This window comes from Saccopteryx bilineata, chromosome 4 (assembly GCF_036850765.1).
Source record: "Saccopteryx bilineata isolate mSacBil1 chromosome 4, mSacBil1_pri_phased_curated, whole genome shotgun sequence".
In the NCBI taxonomy this organism is placed as follows: domain Eukaryota; kingdom Metazoa; phylum Chordata; class Mammalia; order Chiroptera; family Emballonuridae; genus Saccopteryx; species Saccopteryx bilineata.
Genome location: NC_089493.1, coordinates 263,002,941 through 263,027,002, shown reverse-complemented (window position 1 = coordinate 263,027,002; position 24,062 = coordinate 263,002,941). Strand labels below are relative to the sequence as shown.

The 24,062-nt window shown below is 44.8% G+C and overlaps 1 protein-coding gene across 1 annotated transcript in view; it reads left to right on the top strand.

Annotated features, from left to right (window-relative positions):
- The window catches only part of LOC136334318 (NXPE family member 3-like), a 288,032-nt gene that overhangs the window by 177,779 nt on the left and 86,191 nt on the right, over window positions 1-24,062 (top strand). The window lies entirely within an intron of this gene.

Sequence of the window (24,062 nt, the reverse complement as noted above, 5' to 3'; positions counted from 1 at the left end):
CTCTCTCTAAAATGAATAAATTTAAAAAGAAAATATTCAATATATGCCGGGGTCCAGCCCCGGGGGAAAGGATCCAGGGGTCCCACAGGAAGAGACGGCGTTGGCACGAATTGAGTGAGAGAGCCGAATTCTTTTCTTTCTCTTTATTCTCCAGTTAGCATTTACTGCCAGGCATCTCTCTCAATTGCTGGTCTAGCTTTCCTTTTATGCACACACACTAAGTTACAATCACATGATATTCAGAATACATTGATTAATCATTGTTTTTGTTTCACTATGGTTACATTTTCTAGGTAACAGTTAATTCATTTCTATAAACTGTAAGTCATTCAAAGTACAATTATACAATAACTTGAACAGCAATAACAATATTGACACAAACTTCCAAAAGGTCAGTACTGATTAATAACTTTACCTTGTCTAGGATACTATTGTCTAGTCAAATTTTATTTATTACTATATTCATACACTAATTAAGTTCTAACTTTACTTTTCTCAGAGTGTTCCACCACCTGCAGGTCAGGTATGCAAGAAGAATGGAAAGTTTCTTTACTCTACCACATGAGAAGGCTAGGGAGGAAAAGTGATGAATTAAGTGAAGGCTGAAAGGTGCTCTGTGTATAGTTACTGTTTCCTACCTATTCATAAGTCACAATCTATTCTTTCTAACATGATTAATAAGAAGAAGTTCTCCTACCAACTTAACCCTTTATGAGGGATATCATAGCCAGCCCCTTATGTCTATGAGCCCAGTTCAAGGGGCTTACAGGCTTTTCTGTGGAACTCACACCCTCTGTCTCATTTCCAAAGAAATTACTATGAATCTACAGGGAAAGTACAGTACTATTATCCCTGTGCCATAAATGATAGCACACACCCAGAAAAGGGGGGATATAAGGCCAGATTAATTCAAAAAGGTCTAAAGGGGGAAGTATCGTTGTGCCTTTCCTTTGCGGTGACTTTGTCAACCCACAGCTGTTAGTCTTCACTGCGGTGACTTTACTAACCAGCAGCCATTGGTCTTCTTCTGCTGTGACTTTGTCAACCAGCAGTTGTGGATCTTCTCCTGCTGTGACCTTGTTAGCCAGCACTAGTGGATCGGCTCCCGACAAATATACACTTCAATAGTAGTTTACCCTGTAACACAAAGTTATTAATTATAATAAAATAAAAGGCTTTTTTAGTTTAATTGCTGCTGCATTAAAAATCTTACCTAGAAATTCAAAATGGAAGATAATGAAAAGTACCATCTAGTCACTTCTGACAGAAGGAAGTTTATAACCTGTGCATAAGTCTTTCAAAAATAATATTACCAGGAAATCTCTGATGACCTCCTTTTGGGTAAAAAGAATAATTTTAGGAAATTTATTTCCTAAATATTGTAGGAAATATTTAGGAAATATGCTACAAATCAGCATATTGTAGCATAATTCTTAAAGAAACTTTTACTTTAAATCCGTTTTATTGTGAGTCTAGAAAAGAAACAGGACCAGGAGATGAGCCTAGTGTTGACAAGAAGCTGGTGAGAGAAAAAGAAATATACTGTGGGACCACTTGTTTTTAAGAAATGAAACTCTGGATTTATACACCAGCTTTAAAAAACTATATCTCTAGAGACACTGTTCAGCAGGTATTTGGATCTTGTCTGAAGTTTTTAAGATGTTTCAAATAAAAGCAGACTTCTTTGTTTCAAGATAGGGATTTTTTTGGTACCCTATTTATGCATTTATTTAACAAAATATTTTTGAAGCATCCATTATATGCGAGGTGCTGTTCAGTATATAAAGTTGAATGTCAAAAGAACTTTTATTCAAGGCATAGGTCAGGGGTTGGGAACCTATGGCTTGTGAGCCAGATGTGACTTTTTTGATGGCTGCATCTGGCTCACAGACAAATCTTTAATTAAAAAAAATAATAACATTAAAAATATAAAACATTCTCACATATTACAATCCATTCATTTTCTACCGCTCATGTTCATGGTTGCAGATGGCTGGAGCCAATCACAGCTGTCCTCTGGAACAACACCAAATTTTAATTGAATAATGCGTAACGTACACGGGTCGTTGTATGGCTGTCACGGAATTACATTTTAAAATATGTGGCATTCATGGCTCTCTCAGCCAAAAAGTTTCCTGACCCCTGCCATAGCCTCTAGTGGAGCCTGTTGACCTGCAAAGAAACCAGGCTGCTGGACCCTCACTTGGCAATCCCCTGAGCCTGACTCCCTTCCCTTAGTCCTTGCAACTATGACCCTATTCAGCCAAACTCCAGTTTTCCTCAGGAAACTTGTTATCTCAAGTTCTCCCCAAAACAACTCTATTCCCTTCCTTGTGTCTTCTATAGTTTAGTTAACAGCAAGCTCTTCTCCAAAGATGTGTCTTACTTTACTAGGAAAGAAAATATTTATGTCCTTTTTTGAAATTAAATTTATTTATTAAGTGATAGGAGGCATAGACAGACTCCTGCATGTGCCCTAACGGGATCCAATGGGCAAGCCCCCTACAGGGTGATGCTCTATCTACCTGGGGCTTTGCTCCATTGCTGGGCAACCTAGTTATTCGTACCACCTGAGGAGGACACTACAGAGCCATCCAGCCATCCTCAGCACCCGGAGCCAACTCACTGGAATCAATTGAGCCATGGCTGTGGGAATGAAAGAGAGAGAGAGAGAGAGTGAAAGAGAGAAGCCAGAGGGGGAATGGTGGAAAAGCAGATGGTTGCTTCTTCTGTGTGCCCTGATTGGGAATCAAACCTGGGATATCCACATGCTGGGTGATGCTCTACCACTGAACCAAACAGCCAGGGCCATTTTATGTCCTTTAGCATAGATCTTGCTGCTAGAAAAGTGAAGGCTAAACTTATTCCTCACATGGAGCAACTTCTTTGCAATGAGTTTAATTACTGGTTTATCTATCTTTGCCAGTAATTATGTTATCATCTCTCAGCTCCAAACATATCTTTCCCTATACACAGTTAACAGTTCTTTATATTAAATTCTCTGTTAAAAGATGGTGTGATTTCTGTCTCCTTTTCAAACTCTGACTGATACACTACGTTCTCTGCTTTCTGAGTTTTCCTTTTCATAAATCAATCTTTCTTATCTTGTATAATTTTAAAATATATATATTGTATTTTGGAAATAGAATAGAAATAATATTTTTCTATGTAAACTCTGGGTTTCAAAGCTGCTCTCTTCCCCCAGCCGCTCACTCATGTCAACAGCCATGCCATTTGGAATCTTCCCATCCCCATCTTGAAGCCCTGTCTCCCGTAGCACTCGATTAATCCTACATAGAAGACAATGACAATTCAAACTCAGGAAAAAAGCGCTCAGTCTTCAAGCATCGGCTTAGGCATGGATTTCAAGTCTAGTTTCTCTCCAGAAAAGAGATATATAAATGGCCTTTCCCCCACAACATTGTTTTGTTCTACAGACATCAGTAGAAAAGAGTTTCTAGTAAGTGGGAAGAGGAAATTATTCTTTGTCTGAGGATCTAGACCACACTTTTATGCAATGATTAATCTCCTCTTGCCTACAGACTTATTTTCACATTTCTTCTCTGCTATTGTTCTCTGCCTCTAAGTTCATTCTTCTAAGAAGTGTGGTTCTCCCTTTCTTACTGCAGCTGCCTTTTCTTCACATTTGACCTATTTTTGGACCCCTAAGTGGCCACATTATCTATGTCTTGGCAGATGCTGTACTTTGGCAGTAGTTGAACCATGTGCAGCTGTTACCCTGTGAATTGCTATGAAGAGAAGAATCGGCACTGGCTGGTTGGCTCAGTGGTAGAGCGCCGGCCTGGCGTGCAGGAGTCCCGGGTTCGATTCCTGGCCAGGGCACACAGGAGAGGCGCCCATCTGCTTCTCCACCCCTCCCCCTCTCCTTCCTCTCTGTCTCTCTCTTCCCCTCCCACAGCCAAGGCTCCATTGGAGCAAAAGATGGCCCGGGCACTGGAGATGGCTCCTTGGCCTCTGCCCCAGGCGCTAGGGTGGCTCTGGTTGCGACAGAGTGATGCCCCAGATGGGCAGAGCATCGCCCCCTGGTGTGCGTTCCGGGTGCATCCCGGTTGGGCGCATGCGGGAGTCTGTCTGACTGCCTCCCCGTTTCCAGCTTCAGAAAAATACAAAAAAAAAAAAAAAAAAAAGAAGAAGAAGAGAAGAATCAAGACTTTGGGAACTTTACAGAGGAATGAGAAAGAACCAGAAGAGTTGAAGGGTATTCTGCAATGAGGTAAGCGGGCTTAGGTTTCAGAAAGAAAATGAGAGCAAGGGAAGTGGATAGATGGAAGGATTCAGGTTTAGGGAATAGGAAATTTTGTCTATCTATATATCAAGTAACCAGTATGGATGAAAGTCACAATCCAGGTGAATTACTGTTTTTAATGTTGTGTGGAATACAAAGAAGGGCACAACGTATTGTGCCTGATTTTGATAAAGTACCATATTTCCCCATGTATAAGACGCACCTTCATTCGAAAAATTTGGAGTCTAAAGACTGGGTGTGTCTTATAGAGTGGTTGTAGATTTTTTTACTTGCATTTCCTGCTTTTTCACACTTGTTTTTGTACTCATTGTTGAAGACAGTGATTTGTCATCAGACACAGGTGAGGACAAACTAATGGATTAAAGTTTTGACAGTGATGAAGAGTTGTATGAGTTTTATGATGAATAAAACTTGAGTTCAATAACTTTATGTAATACTTATTATTTTCAAATTTTGGGCCACAAAATTAAAGTGCATCTTATACAGGGGATTGTCTTATACATGGAGATATATGGTAATGTGTCCAGGGCTTAACAAATAGAGAACTGGAAATGTCCATGTGGGTATGAGACAATATCATCTGAGTGGTCAGGAAGACAGGAGACTCAGGATTAGATAGGGCTTCCAGGAGGAGAAAGTGGTCAAGAATTTAAGTACTGCTGAAAACTTGAGAAAGATAATGGGGTAAGAAACCTCAGAGATGACAATTAATAAAGGCAATCTTGGAGTAGAACTGGGAGTGGATTCATAGTTGGGAGGGGATAAAATGCATATTTTATTTCTAGAATATGTGTAGTAACTCTAGGATAAGATACAGGGTGTCCACCTTCCCAAAACCAGTAACCAGTGTCTAACTGGAAAGAGTCAGGGATGATGACTAAGGCATTTTATTTTATTTTATATTTTATTTATTTTATTTTATTATTTTCTTTTATTAGGTGAGAGTAGGGGAGATAATGAGGCAGACTCCTGCATGTGCCCCAACCGGGATTTACCCAGCAACCAGATGTCAGGGCACGAGACCAAGCAGACAGACTGTATTTCAGGAGCCTCTGCCCCCTTGGGCTGCCCACCATTGTGCAAGAACATAAACTTGACAACCTTGAGTCTCCACCCTGGCAAGGCTTCATCCACAGGTGGTGAATGAATGTGACTTGGAGTGCCCAGCCTGAAAGAAAGCTGTAGAGAGTGACAGCACACTGCTAAAAAGGGAGAGGAATTCCAAAGGAAAATCAATGAGACAAAATTCTACAAGGAGCCAGGGAGGCAGAGGACTGAGAATAGGTCTTCAGACTTGGTAACCAGGGGGTCACCGGCAATATTAGAGATTAAGGAACACAAAATCAGGTTATTGAGCCATAGAATGATAGAGAAAAGTGATGCATATTTCATATTTTAAACCAGGAGACTAAGGAGCCCCAACAAAGAATTGATGCGTCTCATCTCTCTACCTTCTTGTCTGTTGCTATCTGTCCCTCTCTTTGTCTCTGTCACACACACACACACACACACACACAAATTCTATTCACAATTCCAGTACTCTCTTAACAGAAAGAAGTTTCACCAAATGGATATTAATAAAACAAAACGACCTTAGAACTACAACGAATGAGGAAAGGTTGTCTAATTTGGCATTACTGTCAATAGAAAACAAGTTATATGAAATTTTTATTATAACAACACATTTAGTGATTTTCTGAGAAAAGGTAAAAAGATAAGTTTTATATAATAAATACGTAGTAATTTAAGAATTCCATATATCATTAAGAGTCCTTCAAATATCACGATGCCATTAACAGAACATTCCATCTCATGCAGTAATAGTTAAATACAGTTGTCTTTGTGTAGCTAACTTTGATTGGTGTAAAACCATGTGTTTCTCAATTTTGCATTATGAAGGTATATCTTTCAGGGCAGAAAGCCAGAGAATTTCTTATTTAGTATATAATGAGCTTGATGAACAATGTTTAAATATTTTTGACATAAGGTGTGTGGGCCTCTGGCTGTGTTCTGGCCCAGGTCACATAACTTGTAGGGACAAGCCCATTGTCCACAAGGAAGGTGGCCAACCTGCAGTGAATGGGCCACAATCCTGCTGGGCAACCCAGGCAGGGGGCCAGGAGATGCCCCCACCCCACCTCACTCTTCATCCTCCCTGTCTCTATTCAGGATCCCATTGCTGCTCCCATTGTCGGAGCACAACCAGTCCTCACTCTCTCGGCCCCTGAGAAGAGCAGGGCACAGGTGTGCATGGTGGTGTAAGGAAAAAGAGGTCATATCCAGCCATCTTGGCCAGCAATGTCATTCGTGGTACAACAGGAGAACCTGCCCTCTTTTGCTGCAGGAAGCACAACTCTGTTAATGTCTTGCTGATTTTGGTATGGTCTCCTTCGCCCTTAGAAACAAAATTCACCAGTTTGCACTGAGGGTCACTGCTTTTTGCTTGTACCAAATAATTACTGAAGGACGTCATAGGTTAATAAAGGCCAGTGACAGATTGTGTGCTGGGCACAAGGACTGCAAGTGTACTGACTCCCAGTTTCCAGATCCCAGCCCTGGACTTCCAAGAAGCCTTTCTCCTTTGGTCCCTTGTGTGAAATCATCACCCTTGCTCACTTGTCTCAGCAAATATATACTTTCCATTCTCTCTGGGATCTCACTCGCCATTACAGGCTTGTTGTACCTGCAGTTCAGTGCTGTTTCCATAACAATTTCTGTCTACCCTCAGTGAACCACTCCAGAGCCATTGATCCACTTTTGTGAACTGGGACCATCGTAATGCCTAATTGTAACACACATGGGAGGTGGTGATGCCAAGAAACCTGAGAATTCTGGGGCCACCAGGAGCTGGAAAAGGTGAGGAAGGACTCTACCCTAGAGCCTTCAGAAAAAGCATGACCCTGTTGACCCTTTGATTTTGGACTTCTAGCCTCCAGAACTGTAGAGAATACATTTTCATTGCTTTAAACCAGGGGTCAGGAATCTATGGCTCGCGAGCCAGATATGGCTCTTTTGATGGCTGTATCTGGCTCGCAGACAAATCTTTAATAAAAAAAAATAACATTAAAAATATAAAACAAAAAAAATATATAAAACATTCTCATGTATTACAATCCATTCATTTCCTACCGCTCATGTTCATGGTTGCGGGTGGCTGGAGCCAATCACAGCTGTCCTCCGGGACAACACCAAATTTTTATTGGATAATGTGTAATGTACACAGGTCGTTGTATGGCTCTCATGAAATTACATTTTAAAATATGTGGTGTTCATGGCTCTCTCAGCCAAAAAGGATGCCGAACCCTGCTTTAAGCCAAAGACAAATAAATAGCATGGGCCAGTGACATGCAGTGACATGAAATCCTGTGGGCTGAAGTTAACTGCTACCTGTGTTCAGAACCTTGGCTAGATAGTTGCCAATTCAGGCCTTGTTAGACATGCTCAGCCTTTCAGAATGAAAGTTCTTAAAAACTTTTACAGAGAGAGGAAAAAATATAAAAATTTATGTGTCAATCATAATTTATCTTAAATCTGACTTCTGTGAAATACATATAAACAAAATCATTTCATGGCCATTTTCCAAATTTGCCAGCCACCGATGATCACTGGGGGACCCCAGGATAGGGGTGTGCTGAAGCCAGTTTTAAATTTTGGAAGATGTTATAAGTCAGTTATTAAACATGGCCTTTATTAAAAATGAAATATGTATACAACAATGTGAATGTACTAATACCAGTGAGCTATACATTTAAAAATTGTTAAAATGGTAAATTTTATGTTATGTGTGTTTTGCCACAAAATTCTTTTTAATTAAGAAAAATTAAATAATATAAACTTACAATGAAATAAATTATATAAAAATTAAGAATCCTCATCACTTCCTAGTTATTTTATCATATTTTATTATCACCTATGCACTTGAAGTTATTTAAGCTGTTGTATCTGCACAGTAGGAATACTATATATTGGTGTGCTACGTATTTCTTCTGGACTCACATTCAGTAACTTTACACTGGCCGTTGTATCAGTCAGCCTGGGCTGCCATAACGAAATATCACAGATGGCGTACCTTACCCAGTGGTTTTCAACTGCCAGTCCACAGACTGGTGGAGGTCCATGAGAGAGTTAACCACCCTAATGTTGTGAAAACCACTGCCTTAAAGAACAGAAATTTCTTTCTCACAGTACTAGATGATGGGAAGTCCAAGATCACGGTGCTAGCAGGGTAGGGTTTCATTTTGATGCCTCTACCCTTGGCTTGTAGGGTTCCAGCATCCTGCCATATGTGCACATGTCCTTTCCTCAGTGCACACAGTGGAGAAAGAGAGAATAAGCTCTGTGGTGTCACTTCATATAAGGACATACCCTATTGGGTTAGGCCCCCACGTAATTCATTTAACCTTAATTATTTCTTTAGGGGCTCCATCTCCAAATATAATCACAATGGGAAGTTAAGGCTTCCACAAGTAAATTGGGAGGAGGGGAGACCCAAACACCTCAGTCCATACAGTAGTTAAATCAGTATTGTGGGAGTTTTTACAACATGGAAATTGGCAAATGCTACAAGTAAGTGCTTTTCAAATGGAAAGCCGTGAATATTGACCAGCACAGCACTGCTCTGAGGGGCAGGGAGACAATGGTCTGCTCGTCCCTTCTCTGTGAGTATCCTCTTCTTCCAATCTGGGAGCTCAGCAAGGTCAGGAGTCAACCTTTGCTTCCTGGTTCTCAGCCCTCTGCTCTCACCTCCTAGAAGCTCAAAATCTGCATTTGTCAGGTTGAACAAGAGCTGAAATGCAGCCTGGTAGCGTGAGAAGGAGGCCAACGCGTGAGAAAGTCTCAGTCACATGACAAATGAAACTTGTGAATATGACAGAGGCAGAAACTACAGATGGCAGCTCTGGAGTCAGACTGCTGGGGCAAATGACTTCCCCACCCTGAGCCTGTTTTCTCAGCTATAAAGTGGAGATAATAACAGTACCTCCCTTAGAAGGTCTGAGTGAGGACAGAATGAGGGAACAGAAAACACTGCCCCCTGCCCGGAAAGCTACGTGGACCATCGTCACCTGACACCCACCCTTTAAGGTCCCGTCCATTCCTCCATACACACTGGTCAGCACTGCTGCCCACACACTGTGCCAGCTGACAGGCACCCAGAGCTCCATGAGCCAGTGCCCCAGTCAGTCCTCAAGCATCTCCTTGTGTAGCAGGAAGACAACACAGAAAAAGGAACTTGGTTGTTTTGTGACCTAGAGGACCGGTGACTCTTGTCACTGATAGGGAAGTGGTGGGGAACACATACCCTGGGCTCAGCCCCCACACCACAGCATTTACTACTGTGTGACAGGTGCTGGCAATGTGACTTCAGCTGAGACTCAAAATCTCACTGAGGATCTGTTGCCTCTTGTGTAAAATGAGAACCATAACAGACGGTGCCTGCCTCCTGAGGTTGCTGGGAGAGTTAAGTGTTATTATAAATATACCCTGGATTAGTTTTAATCAAGTATGAAAAGACATGCAAACACAGAAAACACAGTCATGAAGGAAGAAGTTTATACTCACAAATCCCTAAAATCTGGATCCCTAAAATCAAGAGGCTTGGCAATCTCTGCAGGGCCACGGTCGGGGGGGGGGGGGGGGCACCAGGGGCAGGCAGGAGGCAGAGGGAGCCAGGGGGACCTGTAGCAGCAGCTTTTGTTTTAGTTTCTGTGAAGAAACTAGGCAAGGCCGAGTGGGAAGGTTTAGGATTGGCTAATTTGAATAATTTCCACAGGCTTTGTGGATTAAAGGCAGGGGAATAGTGCCCCCCCCCCCAGCACAAGAACCAGATAGAGGAGGTGGGTGTGAGTGTGGACTCTGATTGATTTGCATACGAAAGGCATGCTCCTGGACAAGTTGACTGCTAGCTGCCTCTAAGAATTGGGTAGTTGTAGAAAGGGCAGTCTTTTCCTGGCCATTGAGGCTGAAGATGTCAGAGCATTAATGTGGGTCAAATAAGTTTGCAAATATAATGTATATGTTTGCTGGTTTATAGTTTGCATTGGTTGTGGGGAACAGGCTGTAAGCAGGCAGGGTTGTTATAGCCTAAGGCTTAGTTTTAAGACTAAGCCTTTCCCACCATTTTAACACTAAGATCTTCTCAACACAGATTTTCCCCACACCCTTGACTGTTGCATGATGTGGGGTGATGCACTCTAATGAGGAATCGCATTATGCCTCAGATAAGTGAGTTGGTATCAGAGACTTCTTTGTTTGTATGATATATTGGATTAAAGGTTTTGATTTCTACACTATAAAATTGGGTAGACCAGGAGCTTGCTATCTCTCAGTTCCTGAGATTAGCATTTGAGAAGAGATCAGAGAAAGGCCACGTAGAAGAGAGGAGAAGCAGCCAAGATGACGGAGTGCTAAGAGAGAAGCCAGTTTGTGCAGAGTTTGTGCAGAGAGAGAAAAATGGGGAACAGAGGTGAATAAGGCTAGTGAGGTAGAAACCTTTGATTCTAGGAAACTCAAATAAGTCAGTGGCTTTGGGAGCCCTGAATGGAAAGGGAAGTGTTTTCCCATTGTGTATTTCTTGCCCTCCGGTTGCAAGCTAGGATTAAAGCTAATGGCCCAACAGTTCTTGGCTCCGTTGTTTCATTACCTTCTGTCCGAATCAAATGCGAACCTGCATTGACCAGGCGGCTGTGATGGTGGCTGTGGCTACTGGCCTTACAATTAAGATTACAGCAAATAAACTACTGTTAATACAATTACAAAGCTCCCAGCACACAGTAAGTGGGAAGTGTCATCCCTGACAGTTTCAGCTCTAACGTTAGGGGGCCTGGGCCTCCCTCTACTTGGTGAGTTTCCCCATCCCAGGTGAACTCTAATTCCCAGAAGGCTGTAAGGCCAGGAGCTGCCATCATGGCCATTCACATGCAGGTTTGCATTGGATTTGGACAGTCAGTAAAGAAACAACAGAGCCAAAATCTGATGGGCCATTATCTTTAATCCTAGCTTGCACCCAGCGGGCAAGTAAAAACACACACTGGGCTCCAAAACCCAATCACATTCAGTGCTCACAAAGCCACTGACTTATCCGAGTTTCCTAGAATCAAAGATTTCTAGCTCACCAGCCTTATTCTCCTCAGTTCTCCATCTCCTTCCTTATCCCAGATACAAACTGTACAAATTGGCATCTCACTGAGCACTCCGCCATCTTGGCTGCTTTTCCTGGCCACATGGCCTTTCTCTGCTGCTGGCTCTACTCTCTCTGCTCTCTCATGCTAACCTCAGGAATCAAGAGCCCAAACTCTGTTCTGCCCCCATTTTATATTGTAGCTTCACAACCTCTAATCCAATATACAAAATAGGGAAGTCTCTAGTAGAGTCACTTCTCTGAGGCATGATTGGATTGTACCACCCCACATCAAAAAGGGTGGGAAAGGCTTAATCCCAAAACCAAGCCCCAGGCTGCAACTGATCCACAGAGACACACATTAATATTACCTGGGCAACGGCCTCCACGTGGGCAGTGGCGCCATCTTTAACAAAGTGAGCATAATACATTTTATCTGCCCAACAGTAAGATAGACAGTTTTCAGGACAGGAAAAGTGAGGTGGGGTTACTCACCCACTGAAGGAGAGTCAGCAGTTTTAAAATCTACCAAAACAAACTCACCAAATGTTCACATGGCCTTGAAACACTGTATGTTAGTCCCAGTACCAGGGAAGCTGAGTCTTGAAACCCTACATATTAGAACCAATATCAGAAAAGAGGATTGTAAAGCCAGGAGGCAGGGCCATGGCCAGCATCAGAGCTGCCTGGCGCATGCAGGTTCGCATTGGATTCGGACAGTCGGCAAAGAAACAGCGGAGCCAAAAACTGGTGGGCCATAGTCTTTAATTCTAGCTTTGCACCCGGCGGGCAAGTAAAAATACACACTGGGCTCCAAAACCCAGTCACATTCAGTGCTCACAAAGCTACTGACTTATCCGAGTTTCCTAGAATCAAAGGTTTCTAGCTCACCAGACTTATTCTCCTCTGTTCCTCATCTCCTTCCTTATCCAGCGTCAAACTGCACAAACTGGCATCTCACTCAGCACTCCACCATCTTGGCTGCTTTTCCTGGCCTCCTCCACGTGGCCTCCTCCCGCTGCTGGCTCTACTCTCTCCGCTCTCTTATGCTAACCTCAGGAACCAAGAGCCAACTCTCGTTCCGCCCTCATTCTATATTGTAGCTTCACAACCTCTAATCCAATATACAAAGTAGGGAAGTCCCTAATACAAAGTCACTTCTCTGAGGCATGATTGGATTGGTGAGTTTCCCCATCCCAGGTGAACTCTAATTCCCACCCTCTACTTGGTGGGAAAGGCTTAATCCCAAAACCAAGCCCCAGGCTACAAGGATTTTCAACACACATTAATATCACCTGGGCGACGGCCTCCATCTTTAACAAAGTGAGCATAATACATTTTATCTGCCCAACAAGGATCCTTGAAATTTATAGCTATAAAGTATATAATCTCTGAGACCCTAACAAGTAGGAGCACTCAGACTAGCTGAGTTTTCTGGCTTGTGCCTTGTGCCAAGTGTATAGCTGTTGGTCAGATAAGTTTGTAAATATGATATATATGTTTGCTCACTTATATTATAGTTTTCATTGGGCGTGGTGGACAGACTGTAAGCAGGCAGGCTTGTTATAGCCTAAGGCTTAGTTTTAAGACTAAGCCTTTCCCACCCTTTTGAGGAATCCCATTATGCCTCAGATAAGTGACTTTGTATCAGAGACTTCTTTGCTTGTATATTGGTTTAAAGGTTTTGATTTCTACACTATAAAATGGGGCAGACCAGGATCTTGCTCTCTCTCAGTTCCTGAGACTAGCATTAGAGGGAGAGCAGAGAAAGGCCACGTGGAGGAGAGGAGAAGCTGCCAAGATGGTGGAGTGCTGAAGTAAAAGCCAGTTTGTGTAGTTTGTGCAGAGAAAAGGAGATGGGGAACGGAGGTGAATAAGGTTGGTGAGGTAGAAACGTTTGATTCTAGGAATACTGTTGGGCAGATAAAATGTATTATGCTCACTTTGTTAAAGATAACACGAGGAGGCCGTCACCCAGGTGATATTAATGTGTGTTGGGGTGGGCTAAAGGCAGGCGGAATCCTTGTAGCCTGGGGCTTGGTTTTGGGATTAAGCCTTTCCTACCCTTTTGATGTGGGGTGGTGCAATCTAATCATGCCTCAGAAGGTGACTTTGGGTTGGAGACTTCCCTACTTTGTATATTGGATTAGAGGTTGTGAAGCTACAGTATAAAGTGGGGGCAAAACAGGATTTTGCTCTCTTGGTTCCTGAGGTTAGCATGAGAGAGCAGAGAGAATAGAGCCAGCAGCGGGAGAAGGCCACGTGGAGAAGGCCAGGAAAAGCAGCCAAGATGGCGGAGTGCTGAGTGAGATGCCAGTTTGTACAGAGTTTGTATCTGGGATAAGGAAGGAGATGGGGAACTGAGGAGAATAAGGCTGGTGAGCTAGAAACCTTTGATTCTAGGAAACTTGGATAAATCAGTAGCTTTGTGAGCACTGAATGTGAGTGGCTTTTGGAGCCCAGTGTGTATTTTTACTTGCCCGCCGGGTGCAAGCTAGATTAAAGACTATAGCCCACCAGTTTTTGGCTCCATAGTTTCTTTACTGACCGTCCGAATCCAATGCGAACCTGCATGGGTCTGGCTGCTCTGATGCTGGCCCTGGCCGTGCCTGCTGGCTTTACAAATACCCAGATGAGTCAGTGGCTTTGGGAGCCCTAAATGGAAAGGGAAGTGTTTTCCCACTGTGTTTATTTCTTGCCTGCTGGGTGCAAGCTAGAATTAAAGCTAATGGCCCACCAGTTCTTGGCTTAGTTGTTTCATTACCGTCTATCTAAATCAAATGCGAACCTACATGAGCCAGGCAGCTGTGATGGTGGCCATGGCTACTAGCTTTACATCTCTCCAGGTGGCTTCAAAGTCTCTCCCTCTCCCTCCCTCCTCTAGGTAGTTCAGCAAATGCAAATCAAACAATCCTTATGAAGTCAACCAACCAGAGCACCTCTCAGCCCCTGAGGGTGGACCCCTCCACATCCCCTTCCCCTTCTCCTACTCCTGGAAGCTAGCCAAGGATCCCAGAGAGATTATATCCCGGGGATGGAAAGAATTTCATGTGGAGTCCATCTACAACACAACCCTGTGTAAGGCCAGTGTAAGGCCAGGAGCCATGGCTGTCACTATTAAAACAGCCGCCTGGCCCATGCAGGTTCCCATTGGATTCAGGCAGATGGTTAAGAAACGGAGGAGTTGGAGGAAGGTGGGCCATCCTATTTATTGGTGTCTCACTGTTGGTCAAATAAGTTTGTAAATATTTTATATATGTTTGCTCGCTTGTGACTTATATTGGGTGTGGGGGACAGGCTATAAGCAGGCCAGGTCGTTGTAGCCTACGGTTTGGTTTTAGGACTAAGCTTTTCCCCACACCCTTGACTGATTGTATGATCTGGGTGGTGCACTCTCATGAAGAATCCAATTATGTCTTGGATAAGTGACTTTGTATCGGAGACTTCCTTGTTTGTATATTGGATTAAGGGATTTTGGTTTTCTACACTATAAAGTGGGACAGACCAGGAGCTGGCTCACTCAGTTCCTACTATCACAATTGCAGGGGCTTCCCTGATCCCTTGCCCTTCATGGGAAAAGCTGGTTTTCTGCTTTTCCCTTGTCTTCTTTTGTGGTTTGCCTGTCTTGGTGAGACACCAATAAATAGGATGGCCCCCCATCCTCTGACTCTGCCATTTCTTTATCGTCTGCCCGAATCCAATGGGAACCTTCATGTGAATGGCCACGATGGCGGCTCCTGGCCTTACAACTGGCGTAGTCGGCAGGATTCATAGATTGGTATGGGGCCACCACCCTTGATGGGTGGGATAGAGTACTGGTTGCTGCTCTGGCTCCCCATGGCTGTCCTTTTAGGGGCCATGGGCTACATGTTTTTTACTCAAGAGAAAACCAAGAGTTCTGTGCGAGAAGCTGCCCGAGGTCAAAAGCTTCAGTATGAATTGCAAATAGAACGGCAGAAAAGGCTGGAATTGGAGCGAGCACTGGAGAAGGAATTCCGGGTTCGCAAGTTGCAGTTTACCCTGGAAGCTGAACGTTTTCACCAGCAGTTGTTGGAGAAACAAGTGTGGATTCAAGATCTCGAGTCTCAGCTTCTGGCCAAAAGCCAGCAGCCACAGGAGCCTAAACGGTCACCAAAGGAGCAGCAGCATCCATGCCGGTGGATTGGCTTTGAGTCAGCGGGAGCAGGCGCTTGCAACTCCTCTTCTGAGGATAAGAAGGCTCAGGCTGAAGCTGCCATATGTACACTGAGAGCCCAACCAGTTGTCGCCAAGAAGGTAAAAACCCAGCAGCAAAGAGTCCCTCAGGGGCAGCCACAGCCTCCTGCCCAGGTAATGGAACACTCTGTGGTCCGGCCCTATACCCAGGCAGAGCTGATGAAGTTGGGGGCACAATTTAGGCAGAAACCTACTGAATCCCTGGTAACCTGGTTACTACGATTATGGGATATAGGGGCGGATGGCATCATGCTCTCCGGAACAGAGATGGAGAAATTGGCCGCCATTATCACACACTCTTCCTTGAGGCAGCGTCTTCAGAACTGCCATGGCAACCCAGGAGACCATACCCTATTAGAATGGGTGATGGCCGCCATTCGTATGGTCTGGCAGAATGCTGGAGAATTGCCGGGGGCAATGAGTCGATGGCAGTGCTACAGTGAGTTAGTAAAGGTCCTTCGGGAACTAGGTATAAAGAATGCTGTTTTCAACCCTGGGTCTCATGGGCCAGACGAGGAAGTGTTTATGGCAAAAATGAGGGAATTTGTCCTTGCTAGCGCCCTGTCAGCCCTTTTTGGGTCACTTGTGGCTATCTTGGGCCCCTATGTGGGGCAGCCTATCAATGCAGTCACACAGATGGTAGCAGATTTAGGAGAGCTGGAGGCTGCTCGGGATCATAAAGCAGTGAGGGCTGCTGCCTATGTTTCCCCCCCCCCCAACTAGCAAGGGAAACGGGCCTGTAAAGGTTACCAGAATGTAGATGTGGGTAGACTTGATTGCGGCTGGAGCAGATAAGGGGAAATTGGATGGCCAGTCTAATAAAATTCTTTTGGAGCTTTGGCGGCCGCTTAAACCGGAACAGAAGTTCCAGCCACTGAGACGAAAGGCCCCAGCAGCTACCAATAAAACATTTGGTACACGTACAGCTTGGTTACAAGATTATATGATAGAGACGGCCAAGGGAGAGGAGAACTCCCAAGACCCATTGTACCAGTTTGAATAGGAAAAAGGCCGAGGGACCCATCTAACGGGGATGGGCGGGGACCGGAGGCCACATGTGGAACTGGCTATCCACTGGTCCCCTTCCAATGTACAACGGGTGTTGGCCTTGGTGGATACAGGTGCAGAATGTTCCCTTTTCTATGGAAACCCAGAGCGGTTTGCTGGGACCCCAGTGGCCATTGATGGTTATGGGGGACAAACTGTTCAAGTGAAGCCAATAACTATTCCATTGGGGATAGGGAGATTGCCTCCTAAGCCATATAAGGTGTATGTATCTCCTATTCCTGAATATATTTTGGGGGTAGATGTCTTGCAAGGACTGTGGTTGGAAACTACAGCTGGGGAGTTTCGGCTGCGGATCAGGGTCGTGAAGGCCGTATTGCGGGGACACGCATCACATTCCCCTTTGCAATTACCCGTCCCTCGGCGTGTGACTAACAACAAGCAGTACCGCCTGCCAGGTGGTTATGAAGAAGTCACAGGGACAATCCTCGAACTAGAAAAGGTGGGGATCATCCGGCCAGCATACAGTCCTTACAACTCCCCAGTATGGCCTGTGCACAAAGCAGATGGAACCTGGAGAATGACAGTAGATTACAGAGAACTTAATAAAGTTGTTCCCCCTTTGCACGCTGCTGTACCCTCGATAGCTAACATGATGGATTGGCTAAGCCATGAGTTGGGGACATACCACTTTGTGGCAGACTTGGCCAATGCTTTTTTCTCTATTGATATAGCTGCAGAGAGTCAAGACCAATTTGCCTTCAGTTGGGAAGGGAGACAATGGACCTTCACAGTGTTACCCCAGGGCTATTTGCATAGCCCCACCTTGTGCCATGGGCTGGTAGCTGCTGACCTGGCTAAATGGAAACAGCCAGAGGTAGTTCGCATGTACCATTATATTGATGATATTATGCTAACTAGTGATTCTCTTTCAGAATTGGAGCAAGCAGTCCCTACCCTGCTATCCCATTTGAAAGCATGTGGCTGGGCAGTTAACGAGAACAAATTACAAGGACCTGGGTTATCTGTTAAATTCTTGGGAGTTGTCTGGTCGGGTAAGACAAAAGTTATCCCTGATGCAGTTATAGATAAGATTCAAGCATACCCCATGCCCACTATGGTAAAACAGTTACAGGAATTCTTAGGTTTGTTGGGGTATTGGCGAGCATTTATACCGCATTTGGCTCAGTTACTACGCCCCCTGTACAACCTTATTCGAAAGGGGGTTCGTTGGGATTGGACTGAGCAGGCGCAAGGTTCATTTGCAGCTGCTAAGAGAGCTGTCAAGGTGGCACAGGCCTTGAATGTGTTTGATCCTGCCAGGCCCTGTGAGCTGGATGTTCATGTAACCTCAGAGGGGTTTGGATGGGGCTTGTGGCAGCGAACAGAGCGCCTACAGCAACCTATTGGGTTTTGGTCCCAATTGTGGAAAGGTGCTGAAGTTCGTTACTCATTAGTAGAGAAGCAGCTGGCAGCTGTGTATGCTGCCCTCCTGGCAACTGAGAGTATTACAACCACAACACCAGTTACAGTCAAGACAACATACCCTATTGCTGGATGGGTGAGAGATTGGGCAACTAAACCACACAGTGGTATGGCCCAAATGCCCACCCTGGCCAAGTGGGGTGCCTACCTGCAGCAACGCTGTGCTCTTAGCACCAGCCCATTGAGGGCAGAACTGCAGGAAGTCTTGGGTCCAGTCACCTATGCGACCTTAGAGTCAGGTGCAACTGGGGCTCAGGAGGCAGAACCTGAAGTCAGTCCCTACCAGGAGGGGCGGGTGCCCATCCCCGAGGATGCCTGGTATACTGATGGTTCCAGCAGGGGCCAACCTGCCAAATGGACAGCTATAGCCTTCCATCCGGCCACTGAGACTATTTGGATGGACACGGGTATAGGCCAAAGCAGCCAATGGGCAGAATTAAGAGCTGTTTGGTTAGTTGCCCATAATGAACCTTCACCTCTGGTAATCTGTACTGACAGCTGGGCCGTCTATCGTGGACTTGCCCTTTGGATTGCTACTTGGCACATTAACCAGTGGATGGTAATGCACCGTCCACTATGGGGTCAGGCTATGTGGCAGGACTTATGGGAAATAGGACACCAGAAGCAGGTGACAATATATCATGTCACAGGGCATGCCCCTCTAGCCCATCCTGGGAATGATGAGGCAGATACGTTGGCAAGGGTGCGATGGTTGGAGACAGCACCTGCAGGTGATGTGGCATAGTGGCTCCACCGGCGCCTGCTCCATGCAACACAGAAAACTATGTGGGCTACAGTTAAGGCTTGGAACTTGCCTGTGTCCTATGCAGAGGTACTTGCAGCCTGTGAGCAATGTGCAGTATGTTCCAAGGAACACCCTCGGAGACCACTGGTGTCGCCTGGACAGATTCAGAGGGGTCATGTTCCACTGACACGATGGCAGATAGACATTATTGGACCCTTACCAAAGTCAGAAGGGTACCAGTATGCAGTCATTTGTGTAGATACTGCCACTGGGCTGCTTGCTGCTTACCCTGCTCATAACCCTGACCAGAGGGCAGTCATACAGGCTCTGGACTGCCTGAGTGCTGCATATGGGCAACCGCTAGTCCTTGAAAGTGACAATGGTACCCACTTCACTGGTTCAATGGTGAGGCAATGGGCTCAAAAGATGGGGGTGGACTGGAAGTACCATGTTCCCTACCACCCCCAGGCTGCTGGTATCATTGAGTGGTATAATGGACTCTTAAAGCAGGGACTGCAACAGGAGGGGGGCACCGGCTCTCTTACTGGATGGACACGCTGCTTATGGACAGTACTCCGGATTTTGAATGAGCGACCTCGACGGGGGAGCCCAGCTCCAGTAGAGGCCCTCCTGCATTGGACAGCTGCCCCCATTCAGTTGCAGATACGCACCAAGGACATTTTACTCAAGCCAGGTTTCGGACAGCAGGGCAACGTGCTCTTACCTGCACCAACAGCCCTTCTTAAAGGACAACGGCTTCAATGGACTTGGCCCTGGACTGTACAGGCCCCCCATCTGAGATGGGTGTCCTTGTTGGCACCATGGGGAAAGGGGTTAGAGGTGGACCTCCAGTTAACTCCTTGGGCAACCAGCACTTGGCCACCTAAGGTAGAAGTGTATTATCCCTTGAGTGCTCAAGGGGACAGCATTTTGAAGGGCACCTTTGTAATTTCTTTATAGCCAATAATGAGTTCTCCTATTTTACTACACATAGAACCAGCAGATGCTGGTGTATTGGCCAATAAGGTTTGTTATGCCCGCTCAGGGCGGCCTCTGGTGCCAGCTACGGTGCTGTCTGCAGACAAAACTCTGGCCTGTATTCTGCCAGAGGGAAAGGATTTGCCTCTCTTGGTGCCACTGACAGCTCTCTCATTTCGCCCATAGTTTTTGATCTCTTAATCCTATTGCTGTAGTTGGTACTATTTCTGTTTATGCAATGTGTCCCACTCCTTGCACAGTGACCATCATGGAAGATGCCTGTGGTTTAGATTGTAAAGTGAGCAAAAGGGGTGGAATGTTGGTCAAATAAGTTTGTAAATATTTTATATATGTTTGCTCGCTTGTGACTTATATTGGGTGTGGGGGACAGGCTATAAGCAGGCCAGGTTGTTGTAGCCTACAACTAAAGCCTACTTAGTTGGTTTTGGGACTAAGCTTTTCCCCACACCCTTGACTGATTATATGATCTGGGTGGTGCACTCTCATGAGGAATCCAATTATGTCTTGGATAAGTGACTTTGTATCAGAGACTTCCTTGTTTGTATATTGGATTAAGGGATTTTGGTTTTCTACACTATAAAGTGGGACAGACCAAGAGTTGGCTCACTCAGTTCCTGCTATCACAATTGCAGGGGCTTCCCTAATCCCTTGCCCTTCATGGGAAAAGCTGGTTTTCTGCTTTTCCCTTGTCTTCTTTTGTGGTTTGCCTGTCTTGGTGAGACACCAATAAATGGGATGGCCCCCCATCCTCTGACAACGCCATTTCTTTATCATCTGCCCGAATCCAATGGGAACCTGCATGTGAATGGCCACGATGGCGGCTCCTGGCCTTACACTCATTAAGACAGGCTACTGGAGCTGGGCCCCCCTCCTGTCGCAGTCCCTGCTTTAAGAGTCCATTATACCGCTCAATGATACCAGCAGCCTAGGGGTGGTAGGGAACATGGTACTTCCAGTCCACCCCCATCTTTTGAGCCCATTGCCTCACCATTGAACCAGTGAAGTGTCTCAGTGGCTGGAACCTCTGTTCTGGTTTAAGCTGCCACCAAAGCTCCAAAAGAATTTTATTAGACTGGCCATCCAATTTCCCCTTATCTGCTCCAGCCGCAATCAAATCTACCCACATCTGCGTTCGGGTAACCTTTACAGGCCCGTTTCCCTTGCTAGTTGGGGGGGCAACATAGGCAGCAGCCCTCACTGCTTTATGATCCCGAGCGGCCTCCAGCTCTCCTAAATCTGCTACCATCTGTGTGACTGCATTGATGGGCTGCCCCACATAGGGGCCCAAGATAGCCACAAGTGACCCAAAAAAGGCTGACAGGGCTCTAGCCCCACCTCCACCACATTAGAGCCCTTGTGTTGTCCCCCTTCTCCACAATGATGCTGGTTCTCTGTCCTGGTTGTTAGAGGTCCCTCTGCAGCAGCAATAGGGAGGGTCTGTGCACTGTGTCTGGCTGAAACCCTGGTTTTCATCGCCCTTTAGCCTGTACCACAACCCCACAGTAACAGTAGATAGTGCCATCATCATCATGTTACAAATGGAGATACTGAGGCTTGCAGAGCCTAAACATCAGTCCAAAGTCCCACTGGTGGCACAGGCAGAATTTGAACCCAATTTCACCCTAGAGTCTCCTCTTTTAACCATTATCCTCTAGCCTTGCCTATTAACTTGATCATCTTGTTGAACTGACCTATTTTTAACTTAATATTCTCTGGTTTTCTAAGAGAAAATTCCTTGTGGATTTTTTTCTTAAAAATTCCAAATCGATTTTGGTAGGCAGTGGAGATAAACGTGTATATAACCAATCATCTTGGTCAGAATGTATCCATTATTTTATAGTGAATATTATTTAAAAATTCAAAAATTAATAATAAACATAAAGAATATAAAGGAAATTAAGAAATTAGAAAAGGAATAAGAAGGATCTAAAGAGAGCCTAAATTTCTCAGAACAGGCTATTTAAAGAGATATGAAGGAAGTACAGGAAATATAAATCAAAGTCTATCTTGAATAATTCAGGATATGAGCCACTTTCTATTAATAGTATTAATAGTGCATTGTATTAATAGTCCTTCCTGTATTACTCAGTGGGGCCTGAGATCTTAAACCTGGGTTTATCTGTCTCCAAGCCAGTGAGGGGAGGGACACTCCCCCTGGCACAGGCAATGAAGGGATGTGTTGTCAGTCAGTTTGATTTTTATAATCACTTGTGCTGCCAACTCTACACTATGTCAGTGATGAATCACTCCTCCCATCTGGGAAGGACACTCTCCGTGCCTCACTCTGCCCACCCTGAGTAAACCACTCGTCCAGCTTGGCCACTGGGATAGTACTAAAGCAAATAGAAAGTGGCTCATATCCTGAATTATTCAAGATAGACTTTGATTTATATTTCCTGTACTTCCTTCATATCTCTTTAAATAGCCTGTTCTGAGAAATTTAGGCTCTCTTTAGATCCTTCTTATTCCTTTTCTAATTTCTTAATTTCCTCTATATTCTTTATGTTTATTATTAATTTTTGAATTTTTAATTAATATTCACTATAAAATAATGGATACATTCTGACCAAGATGATTGGTTATATACACGTTTATCTCCATTGCCTACCAAAATCGATTTGGAATTTTTAAGAAAAAAATCCACAAGGAATTTTCTCTTAGAAAACCAGAGAAGCTAAACCCTAAGCCAGCAGTGGGGCAACCCAGAAGCACGGTGATTTGCACTGCAAAACCCCTTAAGGGTTCAGGGATAGCAACCCCACGTACCCCTGAAAGTGGAAGTAGAAGGGGGTCTAACAACTAGAGGATTCGTTGAAAATCTGTTTAAGAGCAAGGAATACCCTCCATACCCCTATCCCCCACCCCAGCAGAAGACTGGAGAGTTGCTTTCCAGAAAAAATAAAGAGGAACTCTGAGTGAAGTATCCTGGGCATAACTGGAGGCAAGGGTTCAGTCCTTAAAACTGGAGAGTTGGTGAGTTGATGAGACCCTATATACCCAACCCCCTTGATGCCTCCTAGGACCCAGACAGGCTGGTGTCCCCCCACCTACCAAGAACAGAGGATCAGCTGACTCTTCTCTGGGAAATCTATCTGATGATCCCCCCAAAAGATCTAGAAACCTAACAGATCATTCTACAGCCACTAACATACCAGCACTTTCCCATGCCACACATAGGACTGCTATTGAGCATGGTCCTCTGCAAGCCTGGAGCCAAGGGCACAAGGATATTGGGGTCTCTGTCTTGAACTAAATCCTCCAGCACTGAGGACTGTACCATTGCCTCAGCTAGAGACACCATCTTAAAGTATGACTAAACTAACATTTAAGGAATACTTCTCCCATGAAATGCAGAGAGCAAAAGAAACGGAGTGGGGATGGTTGCAAAAAAAGAACCTAAATAAAACCACAACAATGGAGGGAGAATAAAACTTTCAAACATCTATCATTCTCTGAAAGAGATCGCATACATGTAACAAGAAAAGGGTGCTTTAGGAAGGAGCCTTCCAAACAGTAAAGGAGCCCTTGGAAACTAGAGATCTAACAGCAAAGATAGAAAACTTGGAAAAAGAATTGAAAGATGAAGTTTGTCGAATCTCCCAGAAGGTAGAACAAAAGGTCATAGATTTGGAAACTGTAGTGGGTTGAATAATAGCCCTCAAAAAGATATGTCCATGTCCTAATGCCCAGAACCTGTGAATATTAGCTTAAAACAGATATGATATGACTCAATTAAGGACTTTAGAGGAAGCGGTTATCTGGGGTCATCTGGGCCTGCCCTAAGAGCAAACCCATGTCCTTATAGGAGAGAGGCACAGAGAGAAGAGAAGGCAGTGTGACACAGAGGCAGGGACAGGAATGATGCAGCCGCCAGGCGCTGGAGGAAACAGAGCCTCCCGAGGGAGTTCGGCCCTGCCGACTCCCTGATTCTTTACTTCTGGCCTCTAGAAGGAACTCTCAGAGAATAAACTTCTGTTGTTTGAAGTCACCCAGTTTGTGGTAATTTGTTACAGCAGCCACAGGAATATTACATAGAAGCTATAAGGAAAGATGGAGGATTGGCCTAAGAGATCCGACCTCTGAATAATGTTAGTTCCAGAAACAGAGAAGAGAATAGGCCATGAGGAAGAAAATACTGAAGCAATCACTCTAGAACTTTTCCAGAACAATAGAGCCCAATAAAATAAATAAAGATAAAAAGAACTACCTCGGGGCACTGCAATATGAAA